We start from the raw sequence: 14636 nt of genomic DNA, 5'->3' as shown, positions 1-14636 counted from the left end.
CGATCGAAGAATGCAAACAATAAGAAGAGTTAGGGTCAACAAAAGCAAACTCGCGCGCCCGGAGGCCCTCCACGTCAAGTATCGATTAATTTTCTTTAAGGCATTCAAGATTGAGTGTGAGTTTGTTTTAAGCCCAAAACAAAAGTGTGTGAGATTCAATTTCAAGCGCGCGCCCGAAGGCTCTCCACGTCAGTTGTTGTTCAATTTTAGTGCCCAAACTTGAAGTGTGATCAATTTAATCTAGAGTTTTGGCCATTTAAGAATTTTGATAAAGTTAAAGCAAACGTCCAAAGACCAAGTGAGTGAGTTAGATTGTGAAACATTTAACACCTTTTTCAAGTAGACCCATCCCCATAAATGGCACTGAGATTGCAACCAATGGTTAATATTTGATGGGTGATTAGAAAAGAGGTGAGTCCAAGGAACTACTCAATTTGATTTTTGTAAATTTGTATTTTAACTTAACAAAGTTTTTTAAATGTCCAAAAATCAAACTTTACCTAGATTGCATGTGGAAAAGAGATTTGTTTTGTTCAATTTTAGAAGCTCCAAATGAAGTGTTTGATATTGCAATGGTTAATTGATCCTTGGCATTCAAGATTGGATTTTTTGTTTTAAGCATGCATTCCAAGGAAAGTTGATTTTAATCCATGGCATTCAAGAGTGTGTTTTGAGCAACATTCATTCAATGGAAAATGTGTTTAACCATTCAAGTTCATTTTTTAGCAACATGAAAACCTGCAAGAAACATGGTTAGTGCTTCCATATGTGCTCCAACCTGCAATGAGACAAAAAAAAAAGCAATTTAGTTAGTTAGCCAAAATCTTCAAAAATGAGAGCTTAACTATGGGAAAAAAAATTTTAACTTTTTTTGTTGTTTTTTCTACGCGTAAAAATGCTTAAAATGGTCTAAATTCTAAAGCAGGCAGAGACGACAGTCTATCAAGCGGAGACGCCACAATACAGAGACGCTGAAATACAGAAACGCTAGTATTCGAAGACGACAGAACAGATTTGCAGCACAGAACACAGGTGACAAGCAGAGACGCCGATTTGCGCAGATGCGGATTTTCGCAGACGCAGATTTTCGCAGATGTCGATTTTTGCAGACACGAATTTTCGTAGACGTCGATTTGCGCAAACGTCAATTTTCGCAGACGCGGATTTTCGCAGACAGAACAGGTTGCAGACGCCAAAACTGCGCCAAAAAAGTTGAAAAACGCAAAAAAAAAAAAAAAATTAGATGGTATTTCTTCTTCCTAAGTGTGTTCTTTAACCTGCAAAAATAAGAAAAACACCCTCACAACACACTCAAACAACAACAAACATTAGATGGTTAGAAAAAATGACATATAGATGAAAATAGATGATTAAATGACCCATAGTGGGGTCCCACCGGGCGTGCCAAAATGTAGAACAAGAATTAGTATGCAAAGAACATTAACAAATAAAGTAAACATTCACAAACCAAAAACTAAATTCACATATATGCTTAGACAAAGAAAGCAAACAAGAAGTGCAAACCTCACAAGAGAAAACACTCCATGCTTTCTGGATTCTGTAGATGTGTCCTTTTGTTGTGGATGTATGCTCAAGATGCTCAAAAGTTGCTTCAATGGGGATGGGTAATGGCAAATTGGTAGCTTTGCGAGCTCTCAATTTGGCATTATAAGAGTAAGATTGATGGCTTTGGTTCTCAAAATAGCATGGTAACTTTAGCTCAAAGATTGTTGATGAAATGGCTTGGGATGGGATTCAATTTATAAGCTAAGGGCTTGAGGGATGGAGGGCTTAGATGCAAGGATGGGGAGATGGTTAAGGAGGGCTAAGATGCACTCAAAGGGGAGCACATGGATTGTGCTTGTTTAGCACCAATGAGAAAGTGACACTTGTCACAAGGAGGATGAGTGTGAGAGGGTAGGGTAAAGGGTTGGTTAAGGGCATGATGAGTGGGGTTGAGTATGTAAGAGGGATGTAAGAGGAATGAGTGTGGAAGAGGGAAGAGTGTGGAAGATGGGTGTAAGAGTCATGAGTGGGCTTGTAAGAGTCTTTATGTTTTGTAAGAGCACTCATGACTTAGTGGTTGGGTTTTTTGAGGGGAGACTTTGGTTTGGATTAGGAAAGTCTTAAACTTGTTTAAGGAATGTGACAACATTAGGGGGTGGATTAGGCTTGGGTTTAGGATTAGATTAGGGATGTTAGAGATGTGCAAGTGGATGGCATTAATGAGGGTGGGTGAGTTAGTGGCTAAGCTTGGTTAGTATGGGTGGATGGGGTGGATTAGGCTAAATGGAGGATTAGAGATAGGTTAGGGGTTTTTGAATTTGAGGATTTCATTTATCAAATAGATTTATTTAATAAATGGGGATTTTTGGAATTAGATAGGAGAAAAGGATTTAATTGATAAATAATAGATTATTTGATTTATCAATTAGGACTATAGATGATTAATTAAATTAATCAACTAGGGATGGCAAAGGATTAATTAAATAAAAATTTAATTAATGATGCCTTTAGAGATGGCTAAATTAGATTACCAAAACAGTGTAATCAAATTTAGGTGTCTACACAAACTGTCATGTCCCCATTTTAAGATAGAATTTTAATAATAATTGAATAAATAATGATAATAAAACCATATTGAAATCAGTATTAAAATTAATATGAAAATATGAAAAATGAGAAATAATAATTAAATATACATAATCTATTATCAATAAAATAAGATTTAATACAATTAAATAATAAAAAATTATAATGAATGAATAAATATATTAAATTAAATACAAGAGAGTATATTGTAGAAAGTATGTTACCTTTCGAAATAGGATTTAATAATAAATGATAATAAAATCTAAAAAAATAATATAGTATAAAATAATATAAATTAAGTAAATCTAATGAAAAGTTAAGAAATATGTAATAAAGAGATATTACTCCTTCAAATTAAGATATAAAAGGGAGTAGAACTCATTTTAAAGAGGAGGGAAGAAGAGGAGAAGATGGGAGTTAAAGGAGGATTAATGGAAGAGGAAAGGAATGAGAATAAAACAAGGAAGTTAACTTTTCAAATGGTTGCAATGATGAAAGGATACAACTCTTCGAAAGGGTTGTAATCATGAATGGTTGTGACTCTTTGAAAAGATTGTAATCATGAAGTGTTGCGTGTAGTGCCTAAACGTAATTTTCTTTTATGTTATATTGTCAAATTCTTTTAGACCAATTTGTATGGATAGATATCAAGTCCAAATCCCAAACCTAAGCTTGATTGCCCTAAGATAAAGGGAAAATATCTGATTTATTTACCTTTCTTGATTCATCAAAGTGACATGAATTTGAGATTTTAACCTTCAAGTTTGATTTCTCGCTTTGTCTTTTAGTCATGTTTTCCTATTTGAGTTTCTGGGTATGTTCTAATTTTCAAGTATAATTAAATTAGCCTAAGAGATTATTAAATGATTTAATTAAATAAAAAGTTTATAAAAAAAAATCAATTTTACTATCAAGTTTATATTTAATTGATTTTTTAATTAAATAGAAGATTCAAATTTAAAGATTTAATTAAAAGACTAAATTTGACGTAATTATATTTATTTAATTTAAAAATAATAAATTTAGAAGTTGCGTTTAAATAATGGATTTTAAATATTATTATTAGTTAAATCAATAAATATATTTTCTAAAAACATCTCACTTATTAAAAAATGAAGTGGGGATAATCTAAATAAGGTTTATTCTAATCAAAGGAAAAAAGAGTGCACAAGGGAATTAAATAAATTAAAATAATAAAATTTTATTTTAATGAGAAGCCTTTGCATGTTCCTAAACCAGAAACCCTAGTTAGGGTTAGACAATTTATTAAGAGATTCGAGCTCATTTCTACACACACGGGTTCAAAGGAGCAATTTTTGAGATTGAGAGACGAAAAATTTCTGAAAGATCTAGGAGACATGAATTTTGCAATCATTGAGTTGTTGTCAAATTGTAGCATTAGATTAAGGTAGGAATCTTGTAGAATTCGTTGTAAGAAATCGTTTTGTCTTCTTTGTGTTTGTCATATCAATTTTGTTTTTGGAAAGTGTATTTTAAATTGAAACACGTGTTCAAGAAATAATTATTCTTCGTTATTGAATTATCTGAGAGAAATGAAATTGAAAACCCTTATTAGAAAACTTGAAAATAAATTGATGGGTAGGGTTTTGAATCAAGAAAGATTATTGTTTGAGTAAATTCAAATGATTGAAAGTATTTTTCTATCAAATCTTTAAAAAAATTAGAAAATTGGAGGGCAGTGGGCCATGAACCCCCCCACCCCCTCCATGATCTGCACTGCACAAGGCAACAAGGTTGTCATAGCAGCAAAGCTTCCACGGACAACCTAGGTGTTGTAGCAGCTACAACTGTCATGGATAGCCTCGACTATTGCACATAGCCTAGCTGTTGCGGCAAAGCCCCATTTTTCAAACAAATTTCATTTTGAGATTTTTTTAATTTCTTTTTCTTGAACAAAAAAATTATATATTGTAATTTATTATTTTTGTTATTATTAGATATATGATTTAGTATGTTTTAAAACATTAATTTAATTTTAATTAAATTATAATTGTATTGTATTGTATTGAATTTAATTATTATTAAACTAAATTTAATATTTATTAAATGTAATTACTATTCAACTTCTTAATTTAGATCTTTAAGAATTTTATTAAATAAAAAATTATGTAAAGTTTTAAATAAACTAGTTTGTTTTCCACGTGGATTATCATTGGACCCCAACAAATACATAGTTATTGGAGAACATAGATGAATTAAGTTATAAACATGAAACTTATATTTTGATCAATCTAAACTTGAAGACCTTTATCCAATTGTGAAATGATTATGAAATGAAAACTTGAATTTGACGCAAATCAATCTTTATGAGATATTATTGAAGACTAAAATGATTGTATGAGTACTATTATTGTAAATGTCCGTTGAGATGTGTTTATCTTGCATTGGATTTGGGGGAATTAGTATTCCAACCAATTAGGAATGTTTACCAAGGGCTTGGGAAGTGGTTGTATGTATGACGCCTTTATGTGATGTTGATTATGTCACAATTATTTTGTTCCCAACCAATGTGCTATATTCACATGTTTCTATGATGAGATCAAGTTCTTCTTTGCAAGCTCATGTGTTGTGATTTTCTTGATGTAACCTATGATTTTTTGATTGGTTATCTATTGGTGCTTTCCAATTTCTTGTATAGGATTGATGTGATTATTGTGATTTTATAAGATATACTTTTATGAGCTTAGGGTAGGTTATCTATATGTATGCTAGGAAGTGGCTTGCAATGGAGATCAGATCCCTAAAGAGGCTTCCTAGGTCGCCCATTGTAATTTTTATTAATAAGTGATATTAATTTCATTAATGGGGTTCAAATGAATTAACAAGAGTTAGTGTATTACCTTGCCCATGCCTCGAGTGCTAGTACAAGCTAGGATGAAAGTAGAGAGGATGCTTGGTTGTGACCTTTCCTAGTTAGTAAAGGATACTGATGTCACATAGAGTCATTAGGGGGTCAGGGTCCTAAGAAACTGTCAAAATAACCTTAGAGTTGACTTGTGCGATGACACTTGCCCACATGCATGTTAGGTTCCTGTGTGTCTTTGTTGCCTCTGGGATTAAATGTTACTTATGTACTTGGTACCATTGAGATAGATAGCTATCAGGATTCCTTGACCTAGATTCTTTTTTTTGGTTGGTAATAGATTTTTATATTATTAAAATAACATTTTTACAATATTACATCTAAGCTTTTAAATTATAGCCTTCCTTTACACATACATGTTTCATCTCAAAAAACCACCTTTCTATACATTTTTAAACTTTTATCTTCCTCCTAAGTCCTAAACCTTAATAAAAACACATATACATCTTGGCATTTCTTAACTGGCCATCGATAAAAAGCATAAAAAATGAACAGAGTATCTTCCACCTATTCTACTTTGCTCTTTCCCCATTTTCCATTTTCCACTCCATCGCTTGGCCTTGGCTCCAAATCAACCTCTTTTCAACTTCACGCCTATCTGATCCTTCCTCCTTGGTCCTCCAAAAACTACCAAAAAACTACTTTTTCTTTATCATTGTATTGATCTACAGCATTGCTTTCATTTCCACTATCCATCCTCAAAATTTCCTTAAGCAATATCATTCTTTGATGCCCATCTTATCCAAACAAAAATGACCCATTTTACATTCCTCATCCTTCTTCACTCCTTTTCCCAATTGGGAATTTTACCCTGACCACCCTCCTAATCCTTCTTCCTCTCACACTTCTCTGCTTCCTTGGGTGGGCAATGAAAAAGCCCATAACCTTCCATCTGCTCCGCTCCAAAATGACTCCTATTTCTGCCACCAGCTTAGCCCAAGCCAACTTTATCTTGGTCTTATAACCATTGTCCAACCCTGTTGGCCATTATAGAAAATCCACCCTTCCAATTTGCATGCCCTCTTCATAATTATCATAACATGCACTATAATCAAAGCCTTTTCCCAGCCATGCCCATTCTAATAGGGATTTCATTTCCACAACTAAATCATCCAAAAATAAATTTTTCATAACCCATTCCATTTCTTCCACCAAGCATGCTATCTCCAGCCCTCATGTCATTATTATCGTTTCTATATCCATGTTTATCTTCCAATGATGGGAGGAGTTTTGAAAGAGCTCCCCAAATGTCTCCTTAACAACTTTTATCACACCTAGCGTTGGCCATTTGAGCAGCATTTCCAACCTCTTATCTTGCACCGGTCTGAACAAAGCCTTATGATGTCTACTTCTTTTAAAGGTAAATGTCGCTTCCATTTTTCCTTTCAATTTAGTCACTATCACTTCTATAAATTCACTATTCTATTTTTTAGAAGTCTTTCCACCTTTACTATTTAATGACTTCAGATAGCTTCCACACTAAAGGCAACATCACATCAACCTTCTGTAAAGATCATGCTAACCCTGCTATCACATCTTGTCATGATGAAACCATTTATTGTTGATTTTCCATATCTGCCCATCAGCTTTTTTGATAGTCCTTTATGATGTCAATCATCTTTCCATCATCTCTAAAAAACACTCAACTCATCTTAAAAGGAACACCAACTAATAAATGCATAAAAACTCTTCTTCAATTCCTTCCCAATGGCTACAATTTTCAAAAACTGGCCTTCCATCCTCCCATAAGCCCACTGCTCATTTTGAAAGAACATCCACATCTTTGTTTGCTTCTCTAAACATGTGATGAATTTGAAATTCATCAAATTCATTTAACTCTTCAATAATAGACACTAACAGATTTCCTAAGTGCCATGTAGAGATTGAATTATTGCTCACAGCCTACACAACCACCATTGAATCACCTTCTAAAATAAAAATTTTCTCTCCACATCTTTTTGCACATTTTAATGCTAGCAATGCTTCTTGTAACTTTTCTTCATTATTTGTTCCATCTTGTAACCTTAACACTCCATAGGCTACAGTCTCCCCTAAATAGTCCTTGATAATGCATCCTGCTCCTAATTTCCCAAGGTTTCCTTTAGATGTACCATCAAAATTTACTTTTAACCAACCTTCTTAAGGAGCTTCCCACTTTGCATCTTCCCTTTTATTGGTTTTAGAATTTGATTTTCCCTTTGCTCCTACCTTTCCTATTTTAATCCCTAGCCACATTTTCTAAATAGCCCTATCATAATTCATAAACACACCTTTTGATATATTTTTCCTAAAGACTATAGCATTCGCCACTTCTTCAAAGGAATGATCAATCATTTTTAAAAGTTGGTCAATTGTCTCTGATATTTCCTAAAAATTCCTCCTATTTCTTTCCTTCCAAACCTCCCATTTAACAATTGAGGGACTCACTTTCCATGTGCATTCAAATAAGTTTCGTGTTCCTACTCTTGGCCATGAAATAAAGAAGGCCTTAAGAGAGGGGCTCCAAGGTCCTGACCAACCCAATTTTACTTGAAGTCATCTCCAACATTGTGCTACTATATCACAATTTAACAATAAATGAGCAACACTCTCCTCTTCCTTTCCACACATAACCATTTTATAAGGCCCTGGAAACCTAATTTTCTTCTTCTATCCCTATTAGGATTCTGCCCTATATTGCTAGTCATGCAAAAGTTTTGGCCTTTGGGAGAATTTCTTTACTCCAAAACAAATCCCCCGCATCAAAATATTCTTCCTCCTTATTGTCTAAGATTTCATATCCAAGATTAACTAAAAACTTACCCAAAGCTGTTGCACACCAACTAATCCTATCATCATTATTAATTATGCAAACCTTTCTTATATTAAAAATCTCTCTTAGGGATTGTTGTTGTTCTTTAGATAGGCCTTCCACTCTCCAATCTTTCCACATCCATTTTTTCCCAAATACTCCTTCAACTTCCACCATATAATTTCTCACATTCCTACCCCACAAATCACACAATATATGTTTCATTTCTCTATCCCTTGTTTCCTCATCTAAAGATTTGTTTTCATTCTATGAGTCCTCCAAAAACTCTTCCCTATTACCATTACCTATGACCCATGAAATATGGTCTATAATGACATGTCTGCATGAAAGAATAAAGTTCCATATTGTTGAACCTCTAATCAGATTTTGAATAGTTAAAATCCTTATACTCTCATTAGAATCCAAATATTTGGCTTTAAGAATCCTAATCCATATTTTCTCTGCATCATTTTTCATCTACCACACCAATTTAGCCCCTAAAGCTATGTTCATTGTGTTCTAGTCTCTAATTCCTGCACCTCCAAACTTCTTAGGTTTACAATTTTTTCCCATCTAAGTAATGGCCATTTTTTCTCCTCTCTCGCCCCACTCCAAAAGAATTTCCTCATCTTCCTTTCCACTAAGTTAATCACCTTCTTCGATATTTTTAAACACATCATTGAGAAAATAGGCACCACTAAAACCACTGATTTTAGCATCAAAATCCTTCCTACAGAAGTCGACCACTTACCTTTCCATCCTTCTATATTCCTCAGATGTTTTTATGCCAATCGCTTCCATACTTCGCTTTTATTTTGCCCTTGGAATAAAGGAATGCCCAAATACTTACTTGGAAGATATTCCTACTTTATATTCAAAATTCTTACAATAGTTCTTCTTCTATAAAGAGGTGTGTTACAAAAGAAAATTTTAGACTTTGCCCAATTTATCTTTTGTCCTGACACTTTTCCATAGATTTCCAAAGTTTTTTTCATCAATCTAGCTTCCTACTCTGAAGCTTCACCTGTTAGAAAAGTGCCATCTATGAATTGAAAATGTGAAATTGGGTCCACTCCCCTTGCCACCTTTACCCCTTTCCATAGACCTTTATCCCTTTTATCTTTGATTAGCCTCCCTAACACTTCAGCCAAGATTATAAATAGTAAAGGAGATAAAGGGTCCCCTTGCCTGATCCCTTTTTCTAACTCAAAAAAACCTTGGGGACTACCATTAACCAACACTAAAAACCTTACAGAGGATAAACAACCCTTTACCAAGCTAATCCATTCCTCATTAAAACCAAATTTTTTTAGAACTTTGAACAAAAAAACTCTATTTACCTCATCATAAGCCCATTTAATATCCAACTTTACCATCATTTTGCTGAGCTTGTTTGTTTTGATTGAGTGGATCATTTCATGGGCAATAATCATCCCTTCAAAAATAGATCTTCCTAGAGTGAATCAACTTTGTTCCTCTAATATTACATCTTTCAGCACCCCTTTAAGCCTATTGGCAACTACCTTTAAGATGATTTTATACACAGTATTACATAAAGAAATTGGTTAAAAATCATCAAAAGATTTACATTCATCCCTTTTTGTAACTAATGCAATAAAAGGATTATTCAAATCTTTTTGTAACCATCCACTCATACAAACCTTCATTAGTCTTAAAAGAAGTTCTCTATTCATCCCCTTCTCTAATTATGATATGATGATAGTCACTTTTCAAATCAATCTTGGTAAAATACTTTGCTCCACTCAAACTATACATTATGTCATCCATCCTAGGCAAAGAGAACCTATATTTCACTATTATCTTGTTTATGGCTCTAGAATCAATGCACATTATTTGTTCCCCATTCTTCTTAGGTGCTAACACAATGAGTATTGCACAATGACTCAAACTTTCTCTAATCAAACTCTTCTCAAGCAATTCTTGCACTTGCCTATTCAATTCAGTCTTCTCATCAAGTATCAATATGTGGTGCTTTATTAGGCAAACTAGCTCCAAGTATAAAATTCATACTATAACTTAAACTTCTCACAGGTGGTAAACCATCAAGTACATTATCATAATTTTTGTCTTGAAATTTCTCTAGCAAGGATTCAACCTTAGGTGCATGCTCCAAATCATCTTGTTTCTCAATCTTTCTAGGAATCAAAGCAAAACAAACATTTTGTTCTTTCATATCTCTAGTAAATTGATTACCTTCAACCAAACATACTCTAACTATGGTACAGTGATTCTCCTTAGGTTTTTCTACCAAGGGAAATAATATTTATTTCTTTCCATCTACCCAACTAGTATATTAATTCAATATACCATCATGTAAAGCTTGTCTATCATACTGCCAAGGTCTACCCAAAAGAATATGACAATAATCTATAGGCATAATATCACAAAAGACTTCATTATGATAATTCCTAGTTTTGAATTTAACAAGTGTTAGATTGTGGTGACTAATCAGGGAAGTGTTGTACATACTCCATAATTCCCTGACCGGGGATTTGGGGGCGCCAATCCCCAATACAGATGAGGCCATTAGTCCATGGTTTTCAGGGGTTTGGGGGCAGAGCCCTCAAGAAATTTTTTCGAGGATACTATATCAATATTTTATGGCCAACATGTAACTAATTTTAACCCTAAAGTAGCAAAAATACTTGTATTTAAAGGCTTAGTATTAGGGATTGTTTTATTGTGGGTGATGCAAAAATTGCTTCTTGCAACGATATTGAGTTGTAAGGGATTACGGATTGTAATCAGGTTGTAATCACTAAATCGTAATAATATTGGACTTGTTGTTTGGTGGACATAGCCCAAGGATTGGGTGAACCATATTAAATCTTGGTGTCTTGTGTTCTCTTTTGTGTGATCTATTGTTTATATTTGCATGTATTTTTTATTTATGTCCATGGTTTTATCCTAACAACAAGGCATTGTTCACTCGCAAGTAGCTTATGCTCCTTTTGGATCCAAGCAACATGATAGGGCTTAGAATGTCTCAATCTTTGTAACTTTAATTTGTTAACTAGCTCCTCAAATGCCAAATTTTTAGAACTTCCACTATCAATGATTACCTTGCAGCATTTTCCAACTACCTTACATCTGGTTATGAACAAACTTCTCAAAAAATATTCTCCATCAATCTCCTCATTCCACAAGATTCTTCTTAGCATCAATCTCACCATTTTTCAGGTTTATTGGGTGTTTCAACAACTTCTTCACAAGCCAACAAGGTTCTTCTAGTACCTCGAATCTTCTTTACAGAGTTAGTACATTTAAAGGCTTTATGTCCTCCACATTTATAACAAGTACATTTAAACCAAGATCTCTCTTCTCTTTTTTCACCATTATTATTCCTAGTGTGTATCCAGATAGTTACCTCTAGTGTAGTTACCTCTTCTGCCGCCAGGTTCTTCCTTCCATTCTGATTTTCCTTTATCTTGCATTGCATTGTCAGATCTGCTACCTTCTCCATATGTTCTGTCTCTGCTTCTCTAAAATCTATCACCTCTTCATCTTTGTCTCTGATTGTGTTTCTTCATCCTTCAAAGCGTACTAATATGCTTATTCCACACTATCCATCTTAAAATAAGTTGATCTCATCCTAAATTGAGGTCCTCAAACCATTCAAATATCTTTCCACCTTTTCAACTTCATCATCTAAATGTCCAGATCTAATACCCAATTTATAGAATTCCTTAGCATTTTCCTTCACACTCATGTCCTTCTACCTCAAATTTTGCATCTTTCTCAATAAGTTAACTTGATAATCAGAAAGGAAGAACTTCTTCTTCATTTTCCTAATCATCTTTTCCCATGTCTTGATCTTTTCTTTTTCTCTCTTTTGTCTCTCAATATGCAAATGATCCCACCAAAGTGAAGCATGACCCTTCAACTTAGTGACTTCTATCTTAAGCTTCTTATTATTAGGAGTACCTTCATACTAAAAGTATTTGTCCATCTCAGCAATCCAATCCAACACATCATTAGTCTCAAGTCTTCCATCATAGCAAGCAACTTGAACAACAGGTCTAGCATTCACCCTAGACAAAACTCTTAGGAGTCTTTCTTCATCTTGTTCAATCTCTAGTTCAGGATTAGGATTAGGCGTTGCCTCTTCATCATCAATAACATCTTCAAGATGTACACTCTTCTTTGTGTTGTCTCCATAGCTTCAAATCTCATTGTAATTTGCCTCAACATATCCATAATAGCATTGTTCACATTTCATTTTCTACAAACCATCTTGACAATAGTGTTTGCAAGATCGTAACCTTCTACAAGTTATTGGTTAGATTTTAGATATGTCATCCTACAACCAAACTTAACAGGTTTCTCCATCATCCAAGCCACAAGAAAGAGCTCACTTTGATACCACCTGACGCAAGGAGCATGAAAAATCCTACAACATGTGGGATAAACGCAACCTACAACCTTCTACCCCCGCTTAGAGTTACACACGGAAGCTACACAATTTATGAATGAAACCACAAAGTACACAAGGTGAGATGCAACATATTTTAGGTATAATTATTTCACTTCACATATAGAATAATCACAACATGCCCAATTGTGAGGCTAATTAGGTTGTGGCCTTAAACAAATATACAAATCAGAGTCTTAGCTCGCATTTCTAACCTTCCAAATCTTCTTTCTATTTCTTCCTATCTATCTTGCTTGTTTCTCTACATCTAACCAAGTTCCTTTTATAGAAAGCTAAGCTACAAGTCATCTAGTCAAGCATTAATTGCAATTTAGGACCATACTTGGAAGGACATGTTGAGAAAAATGGTGTTGCACACATTGCATAATATTGTTATATTGTATTATTTTATTTTATTATGTAATGTTGTACCTAGATGGATGTGCAACATGTAAAGATTTCCATGGGATATACTTGATGAATTATATTGTAACATTGTGATTATACTTCATGTAATTATTTAATATTAGGGAAAAGAATTAAATTACCAATATTAAATGTGGGGTCAGTGGGTTAGTTAGCACATGGTTTATGTAAGACCACTTGGTGGTTTTGTGGGACTTGCTACTATATAAGCAGCCACAAGGGTAGTTGTTGGTGTAAGAAGGTGACAAGGAGAAGACAAAAGGAAAGAGTCGAGCGGGGCAAGGCTTGATAGGTTAGCCAGGGGAGTATTTGTGAAGGTTAGAAGCATAGCATGGGATGTGTGGATTCATGTTTGTTTACATAGTTTGCTTGGTGTTGGCTATGGCTTTGAAGGCTTCCATAGTTGTATTGCAATGGTGTTTTTGTTGAATAATACATGGTGATGGATGCTTTTGGAGGCTGGGTTTTCCCCTCAATGAGGGTTTTCCAAGGTATATCTTGTGTCAAAATTTTGTGGGTATGTTGTCTATTCTCTTGCATGTGGATTTTAGTTTCATGTTTATTTTAGATCTATTATGGGTTATGTGGAAATGGTTACATTCTTTCTTGCAAGTTTTCTTACAAGTGGTATCAAAGCTATGGTTTGGTTATTGTAACCCTAGATTGAATCTATGGGAATGCATGAGAGGATAAAAGAAAGGGCAAGATATATAAGTGATTTATTGCAATCTGAGGGTTTTGGGTTTGTTGTTATGATGGGATGTTGGCAAATTTTGCACATGTGAAATTGTTGGTCAAAAAGATTTTTTGGATGTTTCATTTAAATGAGGGTTTTTAGGGGGAGCTTGTAGAAATGATCTCTTGGGTAAAAACAGACCTCACCATTAGATCCAATTTGATGTTTCCATAAATTTTGATATATAATATGCCCTAGTTTGGCCATGTTCAAAGGAAATGAAAGAGTTTTTTAGTTTCAACGTGTGATGGCCGTCAAATGTAATCCCATCAGAATATTCGTCACCAAAAAAAATCGCAAGGAAAATGGTAAAAAGATTGTCTTAGTAAAATGGCCATAACTTTCTCTCAAGATATCATATTTTAGATTTCTTGCAGGCATTGGAAAGCTAATTCAAAGCACTACAACTTGATGTAGGTTTGGTTTTGTGATTTTGACATTTTTTTAGATTTTAAGAGCCCAAAAGTCAGATATTTTTTATTTTGAACACAGATTAGAGCATAACTTGGGCATACAGAGTCAGATTTTGGACTTCAAGTAGTCAAGGAAAAGGTCTTGGAGAGCTCTACACATTGGTTCAAGTTTGGTGCAAGTTTGGCATGATTTATTTGGTGATATATTGATCTAAACAATTTATGATATATATATATATATATATATATATATATATATATATATATATATATATATATATATATATATATATATATATATATATATATATATATATATATATATATAGACTATGGTAACATTGTGAGTTTATGTCATTGAA

This window comes from Cupressus sempervirens, chromosome 1, assembly GCF_028749045.1.
Source record: "Cupressus sempervirens isolate cs-2001-9-10 chromosome 1, ASM2874904v1, whole genome shotgun sequence".
Classification (NCBI taxonomy): domain Eukaryota; kingdom Viridiplantae; phylum Streptophyta; class Pinopsida; order Cupressales; family Cupressaceae; genus Cupressus; species Cupressus sempervirens.
The sequence above is the reverse complement of the archived record's forward strand: the minus strand, read 5'-3'. Positions refer to the sequence as shown.